Source organism: Carettochelys insculpta, chromosome 13 (genome assembly GCF_033958435.1).
Source record: "Carettochelys insculpta isolate YL-2023 chromosome 13, ASM3395843v1, whole genome shotgun sequence".
In the NCBI taxonomy this organism is placed as follows: domain Eukaryota; kingdom Metazoa; phylum Chordata; order Testudines; family Carettochelyidae; genus Carettochelys; species Carettochelys insculpta.
In genome coordinates, this window is record NC_134149.1 from 43,296,458 (window position 1) to 43,306,388 (window position 9,931).

Sequence of the window (9,931 nt, forward strand, 5' to 3'; positions counted from 1 at the left end):
GATCGCTTTCCAAACTATTTGAGAGACGGAAAAAGCCCACGTAATGCCATGTTCAGGAAACACATTCAAAATCTAATCTACCAAAACCAGGATTTGTAGTACAGGTTGCACCTCTGAAAGCCGGGACTCTCTGGTCTCGCAACATCCATGGTCTGGCAGAGATGACCAGAGAGCCTAGCAGCCAGAGCAGGACCTCACAGTGGCTGAAGGGCTGCAGTTGGGAGCAGCAGCCTGGCAGCTGCAGGGGAGCACTACTGCATCTGGGGCCAAGAAGTCATAAGCAGTGGCCGAAGAGTTACGTGTCCAAAGCGCTGGGGAGCTGGTAAGCTGCAGCTCGGGGGGCAGAGGCTCCAGCTCCCAGCCCTATTGAGGCCACAGCAGCAGTTGGGACGTGGGCCAACCGACAGCCAGGGGCCAGCTGGACAGTACTGCTCAACCATCAGCAGCAGGGGACCACTCCTGGTCTGGCAAATTCCCTCGTTCGAGACCAGTATGCTCCTGAGGGTGCCAGATGAGAGAGCTTCAACCTGTACAGTCCTTTCATATACACCACTACTGCAACCACGTTCTAATCTACTCTGCACTCTATCACAGGCCTGCAAGCCAATATTTCAAGAGTGACTAATTAAGAGTCTGGTGCAAAATACTTATTATACCCACATTGTCTCTCCCTTTCCAGGACTTGCCACGAGACAATGAAATGCCACGATCATCTGTTCCCCAGAGTGTCACCTTCCATCCTATCAGCGGCCTATTACTACCTAATCCAATGTATTGCCTCTCTGACCTTGCAAATACAGGTTCTTGCTGTCTCTGCCAGGCTTCCATCCACCGACCCACTGTTGAATGCAAAATAGGCGACAACAAACTAGCGTTAAGCAGCATGGGTGGTTTGGCGCATGATGTATGGGAATAAGCAGACTACTAGCAGGAGCTAAAAAGTTTGACTTCTCTTCTCGTGAGGCACCTGGTTTATTGGAAGCTTGGAGGGAGAGGAAAACCAGCTGGACTAGTTTTAAAACCAGCCTGATGGTAACATCAGCTGTTATCAAAACCCTTCTTGCATTCCAGACTGAATACACACAAAGGCCAGCACAAGGAAAGAACCCAGTCTCTTGCAAACAGGGATTTTTAAACGAACAGCCGGAATTTACTTTACCCAAGGGAAGACGTGGACAGAACGACAGGAGACTGGAGAAGTACAAAACGACTGTAGGGGGCCGGGGAAGGACGCTCATTTGCTGAGATGGAGAAGGAGTTCCCCCAGATTGTTAATCCTTTTCAAAGGAATTCACTGTTACAAAGAGATCGGTTACAACCCTGTCCCAGAGAGGATTTATAAACAATCACAAGTAATCCCTGCTAACTTTGCTAAAGCCCCTCTGCATTATGATGAGCAGGCAAGTCAATCGGATGTGAAAGAAAAGTTATATTAACAGCAGGACAACTGTTCCGCAAAAAAACAGTGAGAAGTCCTGTGGCACCTTACAGACTCTCAGTTCTATTGGAGCATAAGCTTTGATGGGCAAAGACCCACTTTGCCAGATGCATGGAGACCTGCAAACACACTGTTGACATTCTGCTGAGTGCATGGCAAGGCTGCCTTTGACACCAGGATCCGATATCTGACTGCTGGAGTTCTTAACCTCACTGGCTAGCCCAGTAAAAGAAAAGTTGGTTACCAAGTGTTTAAAAAAAAAAAAAGGTGTGAAACCCAATCAACAAATGTTCTAGATCCTCCTCCCTTATCTTTAAATCTTGCAAAAAATACATTGCATTCATTTAAACAAGTTGTGCATGAACACCAAACATTTATCCAGAATAAACTGCCCCACTGTCCTAAATGGGGGACTGTAATGCGACAATTGCAATGGTGCCTCAGAGCAGAAAATGCTAGTGAAAAAATCAAATCGATGACATTGCAACGTTGCCGCTAGAAAGCGGGACCACTTTCTGAAATACCAGGACCGCAAGCTTGCCCTTAGCTAGACACAATCTTACTTTTTTCATTAAAGTCAATAAAACCGGACCAAATCTGAATCAGGCAGAACAAAGCTACAGAATTATTCAGCATATTTATTTATTTAAATAAATAAAACCCGCTGTCTTGTAATTTGAGCCCAAAAGCTTAACGACTCTGGCTCTAAAATACTTGAATTAGCAAAATAACTTCTATTGTAATCGAAGACATAACCAATCTTGTTACGTAACGGAAAAGGAAAAAGCCAGCATGTTAGTTACTTGTTCCAAGCAGTACAGTATTTCCAACATGAGACAACAGGAATTAATTTTAGTAACAGAAATGCAATGGTGGTTTACCAATTTTAATTCCACTAATTTTGGATGTAGAAACTAAGCACACTGCTCACTACCGGAGGAATAGGGGGAGCGGCACGGTAAATTCATTTTTTCACATCATCCAAAAAGTGGCTTTCCAGTAGGGATGTCCAGAAAACTGTTCACGATCTAATGCTATTACAGATCTATCAATTACCAGTAGGCGGGGAGGTGGAGGAGAAAGCTACGGAATCATTGCTGGCGATATCTGAAAGTGACACAGGTCTACAGAACACCGAGTTTTAATGCGTCCACATGTCCGTTCTGCAGCTAGATTCCAAGAACACAGGTCACACTTACAACACGGGCGAATACTTGGAAAGCAGAGATTCTGAAGTGGCCTTACATTCACGGTGGATAAGCAAATGATCAGGAGTGTGATGTGCTGGCTAAGGGATATACTGATTATTTTTAGCTCCACTATTGCTCAAGCAATAGGCATTTATTACGCTTATTTACAAACAGAAGATGTGAACTTTTAATGTTAACCTGTTGATGTGCCCACAGGATGTGCCGTAATCTCATGTCCAACATACCACATAATTCAGGAAACTTTGCCAGCCATTTCCTAGGAAAAGGTCCTATTAGGCCAAACAGAAGACTAGGGAGAGGGCATGCTACCATCAGATATGTCCTCCTTGCCAATCAGCTGCTGGGAGCTCCACTGGAGCAATCACCCCACTTGGGAACCCTGCCTGAAACAGCATCTAACTATCAGACATTTTTAGCACAACAGAAGCTTCACCCTCTTCCAGTGCTGCAAAGAAGAGAACTAAGTGCCTTTCAAGCCATCACGCACCCAAACCCGCCTTCAAGGGAAGGTGCCAGCCATGAATTTCTACCTCTCACCCAAATGCTCTACACATTCTATCAGTGAACAGAAGGATCTGCCCATTTTTCTGCTTCTACTGAAGTTCCAGGCATGGCTCAATTACCAAGAAACCCATCTCTTCTGCAAATCATGGCTGTCGCAGATAGGAAGGTGGGAGGAGGAAAACATCTGTAACACTACTCCATCCCCACACCAGACTTCTCTGCAAACTCCAGAACATTCTGAAACCTCTGGTTATACCCATAAGCATTTCTTCCATAGGTGACGACACATGACGTTACTGTCCAATTACTCAGCTACAAAAAGAAAAGTTGGTGGAAAACTGTGGAATATAAAATCTAGCCTGCTATTTACAGATGGGCTAATTTCCTTGTAGCTCTTTCGAAAGCTCATTCTCCGGGTCCAAAAGAGCCATATCACCACACTGGTGCATTGAGATTCCCTCTTGATGTCTGTTCCCTGCTTCTCTTCAGACATTGTCTGTTTTTTGTATAACTCCCAATCAGCGGTGTTGTAAGTGCCATTTATACTACAAATTTTGGAGCACAGCCTGGCGATCGTATTTCGTATCTAGAGCATGACACGGACAAAGCACAAAATAAAAAGTATTAGGAAGAAATGCTTTATTCCGTTGATACAGCCAATGTCTTGATAAAAGCCAAGAAATCTGATTTTCTACTTCAGGTATTAAAAACCACAGTTATAATTTACTGTTCATTAAAAAGGGGGCTCAGGAAAATCCCTGATCTTGCAACAAAAACTTCCTTGATCGACATCACATTAAGTAAGGTTTTAAGGAAGGTTTTAAAGACAGGAACTTCAACGGCATAAAATGTCAGATTCTGCAATACCAGTTTCATTTCATTTAAAAAAAATGGCTTCCTTGGACATGCACACTTAAGAGTGTCCACATTCTGCACAAGCAAGATTATCCTAATTTTTTTTCTGTTTGGCCCCAGGACATTTGAATTTTGACCCCAAGCATGGAGACTTTAATCTCAAAGCAAATAATTCATCAGTCTGCCATGTAAGAAGTTTTACAGCCAGTAATAAGACAGCCACATTATACAATGGTGTGAGAGTACGGTTCACCCATACCCAAATACAGCTAAATTACCTTCTATCTTTCACCCTAGCTACTACTTACATGCTCCCTTTTCAGAGGGATTTATTTCTTCCAGCACCCAACAGATCTTACCAGACTGCCACCAGTACAAGCTCTACTGAACATCCAACAGAATCAGAGAAATTGGAAACAGAATCTTCTCTATGGCCGAGAGGTGCTCAGACACCCATCTGTAGTGTATGAGCAGATGTAAATGTTTGCTGGAAAATATTTTCAGTGGGCTGTTTGATCTAATTGTTCCTCCAAGTTTTCTAGTCTGACAGCCAGCATGCACTTGGAACATTTATTCTTGAGAGAGAAATGTGTTAAAAAAGGGAACTTTCCACATTTCATCTGCCTCAGATTCACCTCCACAGGTTCAGTGAATTCTCCTTTCACTTCTGTGCTATCACTGTATGTGGATTAAAAAACAAACAGGATAGTGTGCTTTTAAAAAAAAAAAAAAAGTCACATTCCAGTGAGTCTTCCCCACAAAACCTCATTACCCAAAAATGAAATGTGTTAGTCTTTAAGGTGCTATAGGACTGCTTGTTATTTATGAAGCTACACACTAACATGGCTACCCTTCTGAGGCCAGGTCTACACTGGACCAAAAAGTCAATCTAAGATATGCAATTCCAGCTAGGACAATTGCATAGCTGAAACTGACATATCCCAGGTTGATTTTTCCAGCTGCCCCCAGAGCCGGAGGCTGACGGGAGAAACTGTCTCATCGACCTCTCTTACACCTCAAGACAAAGTACCAGAGCCAGTAACAGAGTTCAGTGCGTCCCCACTGGGCATGCTAAATCAAACCCTGAAAGATCAACCATGAAGGAGCTGATCTTCCGATAAGTGTGGGCATACCCTCAGTCTATCCAGCATGCAGTCAAGCCCTAAAAGCAGAGAGGTGGTGCTGGTATTTGCCAGGCTTCCAACTGAAATTTAAAATGTGGAGGCTACGGAAAAAGTCAGCTTGGAATAAATTAGGCCCTGCTGGAGTACCAATAGCTTGAAAACCTCGTGTTTGTTACACATATCACCACACTATGAACTAAAGCAAATGTGATGGGTTGATACCAAGCAGCCGGCATTATGTAAGGTTATGTAAGGACGAGAGGTTTTTACACTTTCAGACTCCAAAGCCCCTTAAGAGCCTCCTTATCGGACAGAGCAAATCTTGTAAAAAGTCGGTCAGAGAAAAGACAGAACATGAGAACTTGCATACAGAGGATAACTGTTTCAAGGGGGGGGTATGTGTTTATAAACACTTTTAGGGGATGCTGTCATAGTCTTAACCAACATGCAGAGCCATTGTCACACATACGCAGACTGTACAGTTGTATAGGGCACCCCGGGTCTTAATGTCCACCCACTCCCTCCTCCTATCCCTGTTCCATTGCAACAAAAACGCAGTCCAGCAACACTCTAAAGACTAACAAAACAATTTATTAAGTGATGAGCTTTTGTGGGACAGACCCACTTCTGTCCCACAAAAGCTCATCACCTAATAAACTATTTTGTTAGTCTTTAGAGTGCTACTGGACTGCTTTTTTGTTTTGGCAGAATATAGACTAACCTGGCTATGTCTCTGTTACTATTGTTCTATTGCTCTGCTTCCTCAGCAGAAGGAATGTTGATGTTCACACCTCCACATTAGCATCTGACAATGGGCCACATCCCCCTGATGAACTGACTTGTTTTCTCCTCTCTGGATGTTCACTACTCCACATTCACTGCTGATAATGGGCCATTTCCACCCTGACTGAATAGACCTTGCAGCTCTGCCCTCCCCTCTACTGAGACCCCCTTTCTTTAATTAGCCTTCTGAAACCCAAACCCCACTCACGCATCTGACAAAGTGGGTCTTTGCCCATGAAACCTTATTACGCTCCAAAATATCTGTTAGTTTATAAGGTGCCACAGGACTTCTTGTTTTGGAACATACAGACTAATACGGCTACCTCTCTGATATTCCTCAGGAGACGACCTAGTTAACTAAGTGAAAAAGCCTGCCTGGCCTATTAGCAGAACACGGAACCTGTGAAAGAGTCAATGAACAATTGCCAATCCTGGGTATATACTGTCAGTTTCCGAATGTACTGTGTTACATCTACAGCCGTGACATCCCCCCAGTTGTGAAAAGCTAGCCACGTTATTTTGGAAATATATTTATTGATCAAGCCAACTAGCCACACTCACCAGGCAAATAGCCACACGTGGCTACTGTGTTGGACACCCCAGGTCTAGGACTTCAGTTTAAAATTTATGTTAAAAATATTTCATTAGTAGGTTGAAGATTATAAAAATCACATGTCTAAACTCCACACGAAGGCACTGCGATCAGGCACGGGGGAATCAGTTTAATAGTGCTATAAATCCTAAAGATGGCCTTGCTTACCAGTCATTGTTATATTAGTGTTTAACCTTACCTCTTCATTTCATTATTTAGTAGTGAGAGCTTTTAATGGCTTCATCCTAAATACAGCCTTGCTTGGCTTCATTACCTAAAGTTCTACACCAACATTAAGTTAACTGAGAGAGGGGGCAATGAGGGAAAATATTCCATTTTCATGCCATTGTCTGCAAGGGCAGTGATTAAGCAAGAAGCTAAAAGGAGGAACACCCCACAAACCCAGCTCCTGCCCAAGCCCCATTCGCCTGACAGCCCTGACACCCCCACAAACCAAGCTCCTGCCCCCAGCTCCACTCACCCCACAGCCCCCCCCCCCCCGATGCCCCCACAAACACAGCTGGCAAATTCCAAGGGTGGGGGCATCATGAGTGCCTGCAGCAGCCAGGGCTGGGTCATCTCAGGGGGGCACAATGAACCAGCTGGGCAGCTCCATCCAAGCTGCATGTGGTTCTTTAAGAGCCATTTGCAGCTTGTTATGCTGCCAGTGGCGATGGCAGCGGCTGCTACCAGGACAAACGCAGCTGCAGCTGGCAGACCCTGCTCAAAGTACTCCCCTGCTCCCTACCAAAAACTACCAAACAAAGAAGCAGTCATGTAGCAGTTTAAAGGCTAACAAAATAATTCATTAGGTGATGAGCTTTCCAGATCTGAGGAAGCGTGTCTGCCCCGTGAAAGCGCATCACCTAATAAATTATTTCATTAGTCTTCAAAGTGCTACATGACTGCTGGTTTGGTTTGTCAAGATACAGACTAACACTGCTGCCTCTCTGTGACTATCCTGAACTCAATCGCTCGGCTCCTGTAAGAATTCAAACCACTGCCACATCTCCTTCAACACACTAGAAAGGGTCTGAACGGGAAATGCAAAACGTTCCCTATTGTCCAGGCAAACCAGAAAGCTGCTGCAAGTCTTGTATTTTTAAAAAAAGAGCTACAAAATGTGTACAAAGCAGGTGGGCATCCAATGTTTCCAAGTCTCTTTAAGGAGACTGCCAACATAATCATTAATAGGAGAGTGGTTTGCAAAACAATCTGCTCAATTCCTTTGTGATCCTGTAACAACTTGTGGCAACTACAATGGCTATTTACATGGGAGAAAAGCACCAGGAAAGTGATGCATTCGCAACTGTTTATTTAATGGAACAGTCAACACCATGTGACAAGCCAATTCATACAGGCCACTACTACAGGCTGTACAGAGCACCAGCGCCCATGGCCCACAATTCAGGAAGTGCTTTTTGCCTCTTGCAGCAAGTCAAGCAACCGTCCCTCCAAAGCAGTTCTGAAGTTCACCGCCCGGCCCTGTGATCCTTTACCAGAGATGGGGACAGCAGCTGCAAAGGGACTTGGATGGCTTCAACCACCGGCTGTCTCCTAGCATGCCCAGCACTCACCCAGACCCCGCTGGCCTGGGCCAGGGAACCTGCAGCACCCACGCTCAGCATGCCTGCAAGTCCCTGCAGAGAGGCGCTGGCGTAGGCAGAAGGGGCTTCAGATACCCACTGCTCCCCGCAGACTCCTGCCCTGTGCCCCTCCTGCTCTCCCCCCCTACACCCAACCAGTGGTTCCTGTGAGCTGAGCACCTGGGTGCTCCCCAGAAGAGTAGCAGAGCCCCCCCACAGCCAGCAGTGTGCGCTTCTACGTGCGGTGCCCATCCACGCAGGCCCCGCTGCACTTGAGTGGAAAAGTTAAGAGGAAACACTGCCCCCCACGCAAACTCCTGCCCTCCCCGGACCCCCCCCAGGGGGCTCCTCCCCCCCCCCCGGACTCCCCCCCGTTCCCCCCCTACGGGGGTCCTGCCTTCCTGTTCCCCCCCATGCAAACTCCTGCCCTCCCCGGACCCCCCCCCAGGGGGCTCCTACCCCCCCGGACTCCCCCCTTTCCCCCCCTACGGGGGGTCCTGCCTTCCTGTTCCGCCCCATGCAAACTCCTGCCCTCCCCGGACCCCCCCAGGGGGCTCCTGTCCCCCCCCCCGGACTCCCCCCCGTTCCCCCCCTACGGGGGTCCTGCCTTCCTGTTCCCCCCCCATGCAAACTCCTGCCCTCCCCAGACCCCCCCCGTTCCCCCCAGGGGGCTCCTGCCCTCCCCGGACCCCCCCTTCCCCCCCTACGGGGGTCCTGCCTTCCTGTTCCCCCCCATGCAAACTCCTGCCCTCCCCAGACCCCCCCCGTTCCCCCCAGGGGGCTCCTGCCCTCCCACAGGGCTCCTGCCCCCCAGACCCCTCCTGTTCCGCCCCCCACGCCCACTACTTCCCCCCAGCTGCCAGTCCCAATGCCCGGTGTTAGGTGGGGTCCCCCCGGGGGCGACCGGCGGCAGCGGGGCGCTCACCTCTCCGGGGCCCGGCGGCCCCGATCCCGGTCGGGCGTGTCTCAGCGTGCAGCCCGGCTCCGCGCGGCGCTGCACCTGCGGGAGGGAGACTCCATTCGAGGCGGAGGGTGAGGGGGGGAAGCGGCTCAAGTGACCGTAGCAGACGCCTCCATCCCGGGCGCTACCACCTTCTCTTCTCGGGAAGCCGCCGCGCCTGCGCCCTCCCGCAACCCGAGAGTGGGAGGAGAGGGGCGCTGGCGCAGCCGGAGTACGCCTGTGAAGCCGCTTTGCCGCCATCTTTGATTTGGGCAGAGGAGTCACTCGTGCTCTAGCTCCCTCTGCAGCCTAACAGGAGTATAGTAGAGAGGCCAGCTGTCTGTCCCTTACCCCATCCCACCTGCAAGCATGGGACAGGACTTGGGGCGGGGGGAGTTTGGGGGGTGTTATGCGTACAAGCAGAACGGATAGGGACAAAGGGGGGAGATAATGGTCTGGGCCCCTAGCTCAGAATGCTCCCCAAAACAGAACCTCTGTGTAAATAAAGTGAAATGGGGGCCCAGCCAACATGTCTCCAGACAGCGTTCCCTGCAAGCTGAGCACTTGGGTGGCTGCCCAACAGAGATTCAAGTGCCACCCAGCTGATTAGCAGGGTGCCTGAAGCCAGCAGCACATTTCTCCTGGTGGTGCACGTAACAAATTTTATTCCAAACATACATGGAAAAAAATAAGTGTCAACAGCCCCCAGTATCTCTCACCAGGCTTGGGACTGTGTCAGAGGAGTGGAAACCATACCTGAGCTGAGTTTCACAGCAGGATCCTCCCACCAAATCCTGACCCCACTCATATTCGGGGGGTGGGTCCCAGTATCTGCATTCTGCTGATGTAGCATGGCTCTGTCTCCAGGTTAAATGACATGCTGAGCGGCTCACCCATG

General features: G+C 48.3%; 1 protein-coding gene across 1 annotated transcript in view; it reads right to left on the minus strand.

Moving 5' to 3' along the window:
* LOC142020399 (H(+)/Cl(-) exchange transporter 5) overlaps window positions 1-9,195 on the minus strand; it is a 78,589-nt gene extending 69,394 nt beyond the window's left edge. Inside the window, exon 1 of the mRNA XM_075008167.1 lies at window positions 9,019-9,195. The gene's annotated coding sequence lies outside the window, so the exon portion shown is untranslated. The remainder of the gene's footprint in view (window positions 1-9,018) is intronic.
* Between the last annotated feature and the right edge of the window lie 736 nt (window positions 9,196-9,931).